This window comes from Triturus cristatus, chromosome 7 (genome assembly GCF_964204655.1).
Source record: "Triturus cristatus chromosome 7, aTriCri1.1, whole genome shotgun sequence".
NCBI classification, from domain to species: domain Eukaryota; kingdom Metazoa; phylum Chordata; class Amphibia; order Caudata; family Salamandridae; genus Triturus; species Triturus cristatus.
The window spans coordinates 1,679,999,869-1,680,013,705 of NC_140590.1; positions in this window are offsets into that span (position 1 = coordinate 1,679,999,869).

Consider the following 13,837-nt stretch of genomic DNA (forward strand, 5'->3'; position numbering starts at 1 on the left):
TAGCATTTGAAAGAAGAGCCAGGTCTGGCGCGAGAGTTTGATGCTGGGTACCAGGGTCTCTGCGGTAACTGGGTAGACGACTCAGTTCACGATTGACAGTCGTCTCGGTACGAGAACTACTGTGGGGTATGGCTTGGCTTGACCTTCCCCCCCCCCCCCCCCCCCCCCAATAAATGTATTTCAGTCTTGGTAATTAGGTCCAGGGTGCCTGAATCGGGTCTTTTGATGCCAGTGTAGATTGTTTTCGGTGTCCTGATATCACGCAGAAGTTTGAACTTGTTATTAAGTTTTGGGACCAGGAATTTAAATATCTATATGTCGGTTGGTTTACCAAAAAGTAGCAAATCGGCAACCATGGGAGTACATCTTGAACGAATGCAACTTTACTACGTTTTGATATCCATTCGTTTTGGCACTAGTTGGATTGGAAAGCTGTGCCACTCTGCGGTTTCTAGGCATACTGCTGGCAAACACCTACAAGGTGAAGGAATGAATGCTTGCAAAAAGTATTCGGGTGGCATTTGGAATCATGGTTTTTCACTCATTTTGCCACACTAGCTTGGCCGATGTAGAAAAGGTAGACAGGGTGGCGGAAGTTAAACCTGCCACCCTTCCTTTACTCCGCTCTCCAAATGTATAGTTGGCTGCTGGTTCTGTGGACACCTCTATACATTGGCAGTAGGTGTTGTCCCAGAGGTTTCTGTCAATGTAGGAAACGTTTGATGGGTGGCTCTGTCAAACATAACAGCCAGCCACTACATTTTTTTCAATATTTTACATTTTTCAAAAGCAACCATACAAAGTATAGATTGTTTTTGGGAGAAAAAAAATATAATGAATTCCCACCCTCCACCCCATGGGAGCTGTCTCCCATGGTATTCAAAGTAATTTTTCATTTACTGGCCCTCACTGCCAAGATATTCTTGGCGGTAGCGGACAATAAGAAAATAAAGAGCCATCCAACCATCTACTCTAAATTGAGCAGACATTTGGATTGCTTACTTACAACAGCCCCTACTCTGTTGGGCCGTGGGAGGAGTTTCACAATGATAAAGTACATTTTGCTCTGTCAACCTAAAACTTGCAGTCCACTTGACTCAGAATTACGTGGATGACCTTGAGTTTGGTAGACACAATACTTAGTTGCTGTGAAGTACCTATCCCGCCACACTTTAAACCAGCCCTAGAAGACTACTTAATATCAGCCCTAGAAAGCTACTTCATGCAAATTAGTACTGACCCTGCTCCTCATGAGAAGAGTCCACCCTGGATCTCTGTTATCTTACCCATTCACCCTGTGGTTGGCTGCATTTTTGAGTTGAGGAAATTTGAGATTCACACCCGAACATCACTGACTAAGCTACGCCCCGTGCATGTTTATTGAGATTGCTACCCATGTACAGGTGTTGAAGTTTTTTATGGCTAGAACACTACTCCAGACTCGACCCCAATGTTTATGGTTAATCATTGTTTATTAGTCATTGTGTTTAGTCTTATGCTCTTAGGAAACTTTCCCATACATTTTCTTTGTGACAGATTAGGTTTGTAGGAATTGGTTTTATCATCAGTGTGATCTCAGCAAATGTAATGTGTGTTAAGAAAATTCGGTAGGACTAGGATAGATATATTTTTGTAAGAAGGAATGGTTACACAAAAGAAGAGTTTATGATGTGTGGCTAGTTTGCACATATATAATATCAGAGAGTGAGGCGGATAGGCATGCAACAGTGTAGACTGCAGGCGGGACAGTAAGACGCGCAGAGGATGAAGAGTAAACATGGGTATTTTGACAGATGGGAAGAGAACAATCAATAGGGTAAATATAAGGTGAATTATTTTGCACCGTTTATCAATATAATGGGTGGATGCTTTTTGAGTTAATGTGCTATTTAAGGTTATAGAAACTTGAAATAAGAGGTGAAGATTACTTGTGGGCACATGCCATATGTAGTTGCATCTTTGGTTGTTCCATTTGGTTTCCTTTGAAAGGCTACATTAAAAGTGAAGATAGATGTGAAGATAGGTTCAGCTCTTTGCAACTACATCTTAGCTCTTTATAATGTGAGATACTCTGTTATGCCCTGCTATGTGGTCCTTTTAGTTTATGTGGTAAGATTTGGAGAAGTGGCCCATCTCTGTGACTTGCGTCCATCATTTTGTTACATATTTGTTGGAAACCATCACATTGGTGATATGTTTGTAGGGCGATCTAGTTCTCCCATGATATTAGTAGTTGCGTTGTTTGAAGAGGGAGTTTTCTGATTTGGCTCTTTTTGATCCTAAAGGGTCCTGCAGAGCATCGGTTGCCATGGCCAGAATTTGTGAACAAGATCATATAGCTTCTCTGACAAATAACATTAGAAATATCCAGGTCTAAACCACTTTTCTAAACTGTAATACTTAGAAGTTCTAATCATTGCCAATAGAGCAGTCCTTAGTTTGGCGGCTTGCAAAGAGAAAGTAGTGCCAACAATAATTTTCTTCCTGAAAATAAGATTTATTAAACGTGGTGGCAGCCAGGAACATATTTTTTTTGGTCCAAAGTATTTGGCGAATTTTGATTGAAGAAAGTTTGGTCCTTTACCATTTATCGCTCTGTGAATGATGCATAGTTGCTTGAAAGGATATCTTACATTAGAGGGCTATTGTAGAGCCTTCAGGACTCTAGAGATGCAGATTGGTATATTTACGATTTGGTGCTGAGTTCTAGATGCTTTGCAGCCTTCTCATGATTGAGAGTGCAATTCTAAAGCATAATCTGCTGGTAAAATTTTGTTTAGAGAGGGTGAGTGATGATGTTGCTTGTATTTTTTTGAGGAAATCTGAGATGTGGAGAGATAAGTCTAAAGGTTTATTTCAAGTCTGGCAGTCCACGGACTGCCAGACTTGTGGGCATGGCGATGGCGAATCTTTCAACCGCCTTATTAGGACCAGGGTGTCCGGTCTGCCCTGGAACCACTGCAACTGCCAGGGTCTTGAGGCCGCAATATGTTTGGTGGGGCCGCTGCGTCTCTGCCAAGTATATTACAAGTTTCCTCATGCCACACTTTTCATGGCGGTGCGGCCTCCATGAAAATTGTGGTGGTGAGGAAACAAAGGGGCCCAACATGGCCCCCTGGTGCCTCACGCTATGTTTATGCACTCGGGGCAAACTGTGTGCATGCACACCAGTACCTGCACAGCATGGATTGCAGCAGTTCATGCTGTGCAGGTACTGCCTTTGACGTTCCCATTGGGCACCGTCCACCAGACAAGGAGAAAATTCCTGATCTGGCGGGCGGTCCCTACACAGGTTTGGCGGTGCAGGCGGTTGCACTCGTGCGCCGCCAAACTAATAATAAAGCCCCAAGTCTGTTCTATGTGTAGAAAGTCATCAATTAACTAAAGACTATGAAATGAGTGTGATAGTGAATCCAGATGCTCAGTAAAGAACAGCCAGGTAGACTACATACTATATATGAAGTACCAGCAGTGGCATGACAATAACTCTTTGATCTAAAAAAAAAACGGGAGATTAGTGACCAAGCTAAAAACTAACTTAGTAGTTACGAACAGCACTGAAAAGGACGGAACATGTTATCGTGTTAGCATTGTAGAAGTTAGTCATAAGTGACTGAGTATCAATCTGAGAACAAGTACTAAAGAAATAACTTACTGCAATTACTCTTGAGTGTGATTACATTGCAGTGTCTACTTCCTGTCAGCTGATGAGGCCAGTTTAGAAAACTTTCAGGGGTGAGTTAGGCTTCATTTGAAATGCTCATTTATAAATACCATATATAGCAGCGACGGATGCTGCTGCGGCACGTCTATATGTGAGAAGTTGGCCTTTTATATGCTGTCCACTAGTTATAGTGGGCACCTTGCACCAGTCCAAACGACCCTTATTGATGATTAGGTTAAAGACAACCTTTATTGAAAGCTATCCTAGTGGTAGCTATGGAGAGCAGCCTTTAGGCTAAGTCTCGAAGGAATGTAAAGCAGCTTGATTTACCAGATTATAATCTCCTGAATGACTAAATGAATGGAGAACCACACAACGTATATATATATATAAAATATATGTATTTATTACTAAACACTCTACTAACCTCTTTATGAGATTAGAGAACAAGATACACAATATTAAAGCACTAGAATGACAGTAAATAGCAAAATACACAGTGGGCTACAGGAGGAGACCAAACCATATACTAAGAAAGTGGTATAACAATCACGACTTGACTAGACACAGTGCCTAGAGCACGTTGAATTGCTGGAACCCCAATGAACCACCCAAGGTAGTGACACAGGGGACCCACGGGGGACGCGTGCAGTGTGAAAACACAGCTGCGAGCTCTGTACAATCCTATGGGAAAGTCGCGGCTGGAATTTTAAAGATTAAGGACACTTAGGAGAGGACTTTGAGCAAACCCTTTCAAACTTAGAAGGTTCTAAGGCCAGCACCCATGTGAGCACCAGAGTACTCGTGTCACCTAACCCCGGGAAGCCGGGTGCCTAGCTGTCAAATGGTGTCTGGAATCTTTGTCGTTTTCAGTGCCCTGGTGCTGCTGCTGGGAAGAGGAGAAGTGTCCGGTGTGATCCAAGCCTGGATCGGGGCTGAGAAGAACCTGAAAGCAGAGGGGACAGAGTCTGGGTCACTTCACAGTGACCAGGGGCACGATAGACGAATGCCCACCAATGTCGGGTGTTTCAGGTGAGATGAGGTGAAGCTTGACTCTGCAGCCACGGGGACCAGGAGACGTTGACGATGATCAAAGTCCGCAGGCGAGCTGTCCCACGAAGGATGTCGAGTGCTGGTGGGTCAGTGTCCGGATTGGAGACCAACAAGACTTGGCAACTGCAACCCACGCGGTTAGAAAAAAGATGGTTTGGTGAGGACCAGCAAGGTCCTGGGGACTCCCCAAGCGATGGAGAGTCAGGGAACGTCTGGAGCAACCAGGAAAGCCCAGTGAAAGTTAAAGTTCCTTTCTCAGGGACCCACAGGTCGACGGACCAGTGATCGCGAAGGGACCTCGAGAGGAATCGCAAAATACCAGCCCACGGAACACTCGTGGAGTGTAGGCCGGTAATCTTCGGTGGAATCGCTGCTCGGGGTCTGGACTACAAGTAGCTCAAAGCACAGCCTCAGGGATCGCCAAAAAGCATATGCTGTGCACGGTGTCCAGGGGTACGGGTTGCATGGTCCCCACGAGGGCTGTGGGTCTCAGGTTTGCTGAGAGCACTGGTTGGCCTCCGGGAAGCTTGGAAACCCACCTCCTGTGTTGCAAAATCTTCGGAGTCCTTCAGAGCTACATCGATGCAAACCGGTCAGATGAGTTTCAGGTGCCTGCCTTGCAGGGGAGTAACTCCTTTACTCCAAGGCCGGTCATCCAACGTAGTGTAGTTAGTTGAAGTACTTGGTTTCTGTGGCAGAATTTTGTCCAGGTAAATCTAAAGTCCTGTAGCCAAGGGTTCCTACTTTATACCCAAGGAGGGGTGGGAAAAACTCTGGGGACCCACCCTTGGGAGGGTCAGGACAGAGGGGTGGCTACACCCATGTCTTTTGTCCAGTTTCGCGCCAGAGCAGGAGCAAATGGCTCCTGCAACCGGTTTGAGCTGGACTATGCACAGGGACACCAAATGTGCCCCCAGTGCAGACATCAAAGCACTCTGAGTGCACCCACCCAGCCCTAATACACTAAAGCCTGTCTGGGAGGTGGTCACACCTCCCTGTGACAGGAAACCTATTGTTCAGCCTCACATGCTGGAGTTTCGTCCAGCAGCAGGAGGGCAGACTCGTGTCTGTGGTTGGCAGCATCCATTTTGTAATGCCAGGGTCTGTAAAGCTGGTACCGGGTGTACCGGTGCTGTCATATTTCTCCCTCTAGTAGGGTGGAATCAGAACTCTCACACCAGTTACTGGTGTGGAGGTATGATTCCAAGGTGTTTTGACACCAAACACGACATGTTTCCATGCAGCCATTTTAAAGTTATCATTTACCGCAAGGTTATAATGCACTTAAGTATATATGTAGTCTTTCCTGTTTTCAGTTTATATTTTTGGTAAATCTGGTGGGGGTTTTTTCAGTGTATTCCAGTGATTTCAATACCTTAAAAAAAAAAGTGGTTACACATTTTCGTGCCGTTAAAAACAACAGAAACTGTGTTTTTCCGGTCTTTATGGAACATTTTGCTTTTATTATTGCTTGCTTTCTGCAATGATAGGGAATGGTATATAGGCAGTGTACTACAGTGTTTATGGGGTCCAAACACATTTTACAAATCAATCTTATTGTAGTACAACATACAATACTTCTTCAGTGAGTCTTTGATCATGCACACTAGGTTGCTCCCGCTCTAAGCTTTTCTGCAGCAGCAAATCCAATTCAGCTGGACCTGGTGTAGAAGGTATCTCGCCTTTTGGAGCGCTCTTCGACTGCAGCCTTGCTCCACTGGAATAATACGAGGTCCAAAGAAGTGACTATGTCCGGAGGTAGAAATCCTCACTAGCGAAAGTGTAAAAAGTATCCAACTGGCAAGGGACCTTCTTTGGGTGTGAAATTCAAATATATCTCAGTTAGAGATTTTCCACCAAATGTCAATGAGTTCACCCTGACCTCACCCAGAAGCTATCCAACAACTAAGGCCCTCTTCGGCCACAGTCGGTCTTGCCCATTTGAGGATTTTTGACTTCCATTTCAACTCCATTGCGGTCTGCCATAGCTTGTGCCTAGGTACCAGTCAAATGCAACCAGAGGATCATGGTTGGCACTTAAAGCTTTTTAGTGCTATTTTCACATTTAACATAACTCCAGTTTCCCTTATTGGATTTTTGTTGTTGTGGTGTCAGTTGTCATTTTAATTATTAAAATGTACTCTGTTTTTAAAATTGGGTTGGGCTTTTTTGTGTGTAGTGATTTGAATTTATTACTGTTTTAGCATTGCACAAACACTTTACACATTGCGTGTAAATTAAGCCCATCTGCTGTGTAGTATAGCTACCAGAGGTTTCAGCTCAGGTTAATTTAGTGACTTTAAGGGTTCACCCTGAGAAGGGTTACGGGTATTACTGAGATGAGTGCTCATCCACTTAATAAATATCCTATAATGTTATGGTCATAGATTTATGGGAAATCAGGATTACAAATGTATATACTAATTAAGGAGTTATCTGTATTGTTTCCATCACATTTCTGTTAAATAAATAAAGATGGATTTGATTTCCTCTATAGTGCCTCAGATTCTAATGTTACTTAGAAACACAGTAGATCTTTGTTATTTGTGCTACTTGTGCTAAGTGAACTCTAATCCTCCGAACTAGCATGCTGTTCGCTGCTGCAGAGTGCTTCAATGCCTTGCTAGGGATAGTCAGAGCTATATAAATACAATTTACAGTTGAACCAAATGGCTTGAACAAAAAATTTCATTTATTTTAACTGAACTTTTAAGAAAGACATTGGTCTTCTGTGTATATGTAGCATCTCAAACTTGAACACTTCTGCCTAAAAGCACGCATGTTCCCCGCTTTCATTTATTTGGTATTGAAGAGTGCCTCCTACTGATTAAGTCACTCAAGTTGGGCAGCATATCTGGTGGTGGCTGTTCAGACTGCTAAACAACTGCTCAGCTGCCAGGGGTACCTAGAATCCTAGTCAGTGCAAGCATTGGAACTTTGCTATGAAATTCTGCCTCTGAGATAGTTTCAGTGCATCCAGTAATTCTTATTTCATTTCTGTTGCACCTGCACACTTTTCAGCAGACACAATCTCTGAGAAACTTAATAAATGAAATACTGAAATATGCATCTTCCTCTTAAAAATCTGAGCCACAGATTTCAACACGGAGTACTGCGAAGTAAATCATAAAATCTGGTGGAGAGAGATAACCGAAGATACTAAAAACAAAGGAAGAAGTGTCTTATATGAATCCAATATATGCCTCATGACTGTCAGGTTAAACACCACATGAAAACTGACAAAAAGAGACGCACGGGATGTGATTAACCTGACACAAAAAAGTGGCTAAAAAGAGAACACGTTATCTGACATGGTGGAGATTAGCCCTGAGGGGGAGTGGGCCAGGATTTGTAAATCAGATGAGGCACAGTCTCCATACTAATTACTAACCTTTAAAGGAGACCGCCGCGTTCTAGATTATTTTTGCATCAGGTGAAATAACGTACTGGTTGAATGTCACGTTTCCAGCTGCCTAGAACACAACATGCCAGGTGACCTTGCTGTGGTGAAGGATTTTCACTATCCCCTCGATTCAGTTGGAACTGGAAAACAGTTACTGAGCCGTGTTGTGGCAAGTCTTTCCCACCTGTTTTAAAGAAATATTCCTCTCCCTCCGCAGTGGCGAATCCCCTCCACTCCTCCATGGGCTTCCAGGAAATGTGGCCTGGGTCAGATTACATTTCTAATGAGGTATTTTGCAGCGTAGGCCCCCAGGCTGTCACCAGCGTGACTCCGGTGCAGCACGCACTGCACAGTTTAAAGTTAAAACTATATAAGTTTTTAGTTAGATCGAGGGCTGGTTCCTATCTGCACACATATACACATAAAAAACGAATTATATTGGCATTAAGAATATTAATTAAAAATGCACACCTAAGCAGCTGCAGGGATAACAATTGTAGAGGAATTCTCACAGGTGCAACTATAGCCAAATTTGAGGGGTGGGAGTGTAATTCTTACGGCAATAGGCACTCTGCCTGAGACAGGGGCTGAGTCAGCTTCCCCGTCACACACACAGCCGCACCCGAGTACTTCACAGGTCTTTAAAAGACCATTTACGTGTGAACGAGGCTTTGTTGCTTTTTCACCCCTTCATCTCCATTTAATAGGGGCACTCTTTTTGAACCCAAAGTAAAAGTTGGTGAGATAAGACAAAAATTACTTGTATTACTAACTTTACCAGTATGAGTAATTAAATCAAAAATTGGATTAATAGAAATTGGCATCTTTTAAATGTAGACCAGGGTACTAGATTAGAGAGACCGACTTTTACCTTCAGAGGGAACCAGACAATATGAAATTGTTTGGTACATACCTACAAGGAAGATAAAGAAATGCTAGGTCTAGATCCCACTGGTCAGAGGCAAGCACATGTCTTGTCCCCTCACACACCCTGAAGGATGTCATGCTTCATCATCGGGCGTTTGCTCCTTGTCGGGCAGGCTCTGCAATGCCCTACGGGTCCCCCGAAAGGTCACTTTGGTGGAGATCTTTTTGGAACAGCTGTCAGATGTGTGTGGGGTTGGGGAGAAATCCTATGTGAAGGGTGAAAGTGTGTGTAAGAAGTTAAAACTGGCTATGGGATACCTGGAATCGGTGCATTTATTGGAAAGGTACCCTTGTCAGAATAAAAAACCAGAAGGTCGTGTGTTAGTCCAATGGGCGTAATGTGCCCAAGTAACTTAAAGGGTCAACCTGTTACGCGGCTCCTGGGTCACAAGGATCCGTGACGCTTCATCAGGACCAAAACAAGCCGTGGTGTGATTGTTCAAGTGAGTGAAGGGGTAAAAACCCTAGTGAACTCAGGGCGAGCCAAGACTGTGAAACACTACAGCAAGGCCGCAACTAAATAGTTGAACCGCTCCTGAGGAAACCTAGGAATGAAAGAGGGAGACAGAAACAACAAAGAACAGAGATGAAACATATCTAAGAGGCATCAATGAGTGCCTCCTCAAAGCACATTATAGCGCGCACATTGCGCATGACACAGGGAACTAACTATGCTGTGTACCATCAGGCTCGTACTCACAGTGGTGGTTGTCATGGCGGGCAACGCAGGCCGGCTATATGTCATGCCAGTAGGCTGGCAATCACGTATGCGGCATCTGCTGGTCTCCAACGATTCACCCCCACTGGAAGAGTAGAGCCATAATAGAATAATGGCCCGTCCCGTGGGACCAAAACACGCAATAATTTTACTGACCGGGTGGTGCTGCGTAGGGGTGGATCTCCCCTCAGGAAGCAGCATTCCTGGTAAACACGAGTCCCAAGATGCTGTATTTCTACCTCCTTCCAAAGATTCATAAGGGCATAGTCCCCCCCACCTGAACGCCCAGTCGTCTCGGGCATCGGCTCCCTGCTTGAATCCCTCAGCCAGTTCAGTGACTTTTTTCTACGCCCCCTGGTCCAGGCAACACCTGCATACCTCAAGGACACGGGACGTCCTAGATCTGATCCAAGAGATCAATGACAACAACATTGAAGAAATCAGTCTCCTCCTCACACTCGATGTGGAAGCATTATATACCAACATTCCCCAGGATGCCACCATCGAGGTAGTGGGGAACCTTCTACGGGAGATGGGCCTCCCCACCAATACGCCTGCAGATTTTATCCTGGACTGCATTACCATTGTATTTCAGAATAATTTCTTCATGTACAGGACCACTACCTGCCATCAAGTACAAGGCACCTCTATGGGTAGTACCTTTGCGCCTAGTCTGGCGGGGCTGTACATGTCGCATTTTGGGGCAACCTGTATCTTCACGAACACCAACCAGTTCCAGGACAATCTCCTGACGTGGAAGAGATACATCGACAACGGCCTCATTCTTTGGAAAGGTACGGAGGATACCTGCATCAAGTTCCATGATTGGATTAACAACTTGAATCCGCACCTACGCTTTACCAGAACATCATCCAACAAGGCCTTCCCCTTCCTGGACCTACTGATTACATTGGAGAATGAACAACTACACACAAGGACATTTAAGAAGGCCACAGATTGCAACAGCCTCCTCAGCTTCAAGAGTTACCATCCCAAGGCACTCAGGAAAAACTTACCCTATGGCCAATTTCTCAGGATCCGGCGCAACTGCAGTAACATCCACGAGTTTGACCAACAAGCAAATTTGCTCGCCAGGAACCCGAAGGAGAGGAATTACCCAGGGGATGTCATCCTGAAGGGCAGGAAACGCGCCAGTAATAACAACCGCCAGGGCCTACTTGAAACGAGGGAGCACCAGACCAGCAACATCACTTGCGTCACTACCTTCACCCAGCTGACCAACAAAGAACATCATTAAACTCAACTGGAAGATTCTTAATACCGGCTCACTTAACATCGAGCAGCCGAGGTTTGCCTTCAAGCGGACACCCAGCCTACGGGATCAATTGGTCAACACACGGCCATGGCCAAAGAAGAAACCACAGGGGACCACCCTGTGGAACCTGCCTCCGGTGTTGGGACACTACCCATGTGGTTCCTGTAGCGCATGCGCCTCCACAAAACACATGAAAACACTACAGATGGGGGAGCATTTCTGGGTACAATGTACACACACCAATTGCAACACAAAGAACTGTGTACATGATCACATGCCCTTCTAAACTGAGATATGTGGGGATGACTACTCGACCCGTAAAAAACAGGATCAGCGAACACAAGAGCACTATCTGCCGTGGCCGTACAGCAACCAAGATGTCCAACCACTTTATTGAAAAAGGACACTCCTACAAGGAGATACAGTGGACCGTTCTGGAGGCGAATCAGACGTGGAGTAATACCTCACTCCTGAGACGTGAGCAACGCTCGATGCATCGCCTTGGCACCAACATACGGGGCCTCAATGATGATATTCCCTGGGTGGAACTTTAATCATACCCCGCACTGCTTTGGGTAGCCACTTTCAAGAACCGTCTCTCCCCTGCCGGGCAGCTGGCTCTCTAACTCATGGGGCTCCCACTACTTTACACTGTTGTGGGCCTCCCACCTTATTGGGGTAGGGCCACAGGATCTTATACCTCTCCCCGTAATCCTGACCATAGATATAACCACCCTAGTCGTCTCAATGGGACACGCTGTATGCTACTCTTTGGGAAATATCTGTGCACATTCTATGTACTTTTGCCCTGTCACTGGAATCCAACACACGTTCCTGGCGTAGCCGGATTTTATCTTTCCGGCAACGCTCCACGTAACTCTATCAGACATTTTAATGTAGCACATCTAAACTATGAAGTTTATCTTCCGCTGATACACGCATTACATGCTTGGAGTTGACATCCGGCAATTGACATTTCCATGGCAACCGCATTAGTCAGGCACCCGGGTCTTGAACCCTACGCGCATGCGGAACTGAGTAGTTCCTTTCTCCGCACATGCGCAGTATACACAGACCCTTTCACTGCACTCCTGCACGCGCAACTGAGCATAACATGATGAGGCATCCCGTAAGGGGGTGCCTCCCTAATCGCAAGCACCGCTACTATAACTAAGCCACTCTCACCGTGGCCAGACAATATGCTGGCAGGTGTCAGGAGGGGTAGGTGCTGAGAGCCAGCACACCAACGGAAATTGTAAGTAACCCTACGAGACTGGAGTTCCCGGCCATGCTGCCCCGCTTGCACAGTAAGTCGCTATTGTATTTCTTTCATTTTCCACAGCCCGTTAAGGTGCGGGTTACCCTGTGCTCTAGGCCATTGAGCATTTCTCCTAATTTTTCTAGGTAAGGGCTCTCCTCCTTCACTACTAGCAACGCGGCAGTGATAGTATCATGTTTGTTGTCATACGCATTACCACCCGGTCAGTAAAATTATTGCGTGTTTTGGTCCCACGGGACGGGCCATTATTCTATTATGGCTCCACTCTTCCAGTGGGGGTGAATCGTTGGAGGCCAGCAGATGCCGCATACGTGATCGCCAGCCTACTGGCATGACTTATAGTTTGCCTGCGTTGCCCGCCATGACAACCCCCACTGCAAATACGGGCCTGATGGTACACAGCATAGTCAGTCCCCTGTGTCTTGCGCAATGTGTATGCTTTGATGTGCTTTGAGGAGGCACTCATTGATGCCTCTTAGATATGTTTTATGTCTGTTCTTTGTTGTTTCTGTCTCCCTCTTTCATTCCTAGGTTTCCTCAGGAGCGGTTCAACTATTTAGTTGCAGCCTCGCTGTAGTGTTTCACAGTCTTGGCCCACCCTGAGTTCACTAGGGTTTTTACCCCTTCACTCACTTGCACAATCACACCATGGCTTGTTTTGGTCCTGATGAAGCGCCACAAATCTTTGTGACCAAGGAGCCGTGAAACATGTCGACCCTTTAAGTTACTTGGGCACATTACGCCCATTGGAGTAACGCACGACCTTCGGGTTTTTTATTCTGACAAGGCTACCTTCCCAATAAACGCACCGATTCCAGGTATCCCTTAGCCAGTTTTAACTTCTTACACACACTTTGACCCTTCACATAGGATTTCCCCCCAATCCCACACACCCGCACTCCTCTGACGGCTGTTCCAAAAAGATCTTAGCCAAAGTGACTCTTCGAAGGACCCGTGGGGCATTGCAACCCCGGCCCGACGAGGAGCAAACGCCCGATGATGAAGCATGACATCCTTCGGGGTGTGTGAGGGCAACAAGAGACAAGACATGTGCTTGCCTCTGACCAGTGGGTTCCTAGACCTAGGATTTCCTTTTTTTCTTCTCCTTTTTCGTTTTTGTTATCCTTCATCTTTTTCCTCTGGTGGGTGGGTGGCACCCCCTCCAATGGACAGTGACCCCCCTTTTTGGTTTGATGACTAGCATTAGGAGCAGGGGCACTGGACCATAACTAGCTCCTGCCCCCCCCCCCCCTCTATTTTGTTGAGACGGATAAAGAAATGCACCAACTCAGTATACTTGATGGCTGTTGTAGGGTATTTTCCTTGTGGTACCTGCAATAACTGCACCAGTATTATAAAAGGAAGTAACATCAAATGTGATGGCGTTACCCATCATCTTAATAAGATGGTAAACTGTTGCCCAAAAAATTTAGTCTATCTGATCATGTGCCCCTGTAAGAAATGATACATTGGTGAAACATCGAGGGAAATACATATCAGACTCAATGAACACAAGT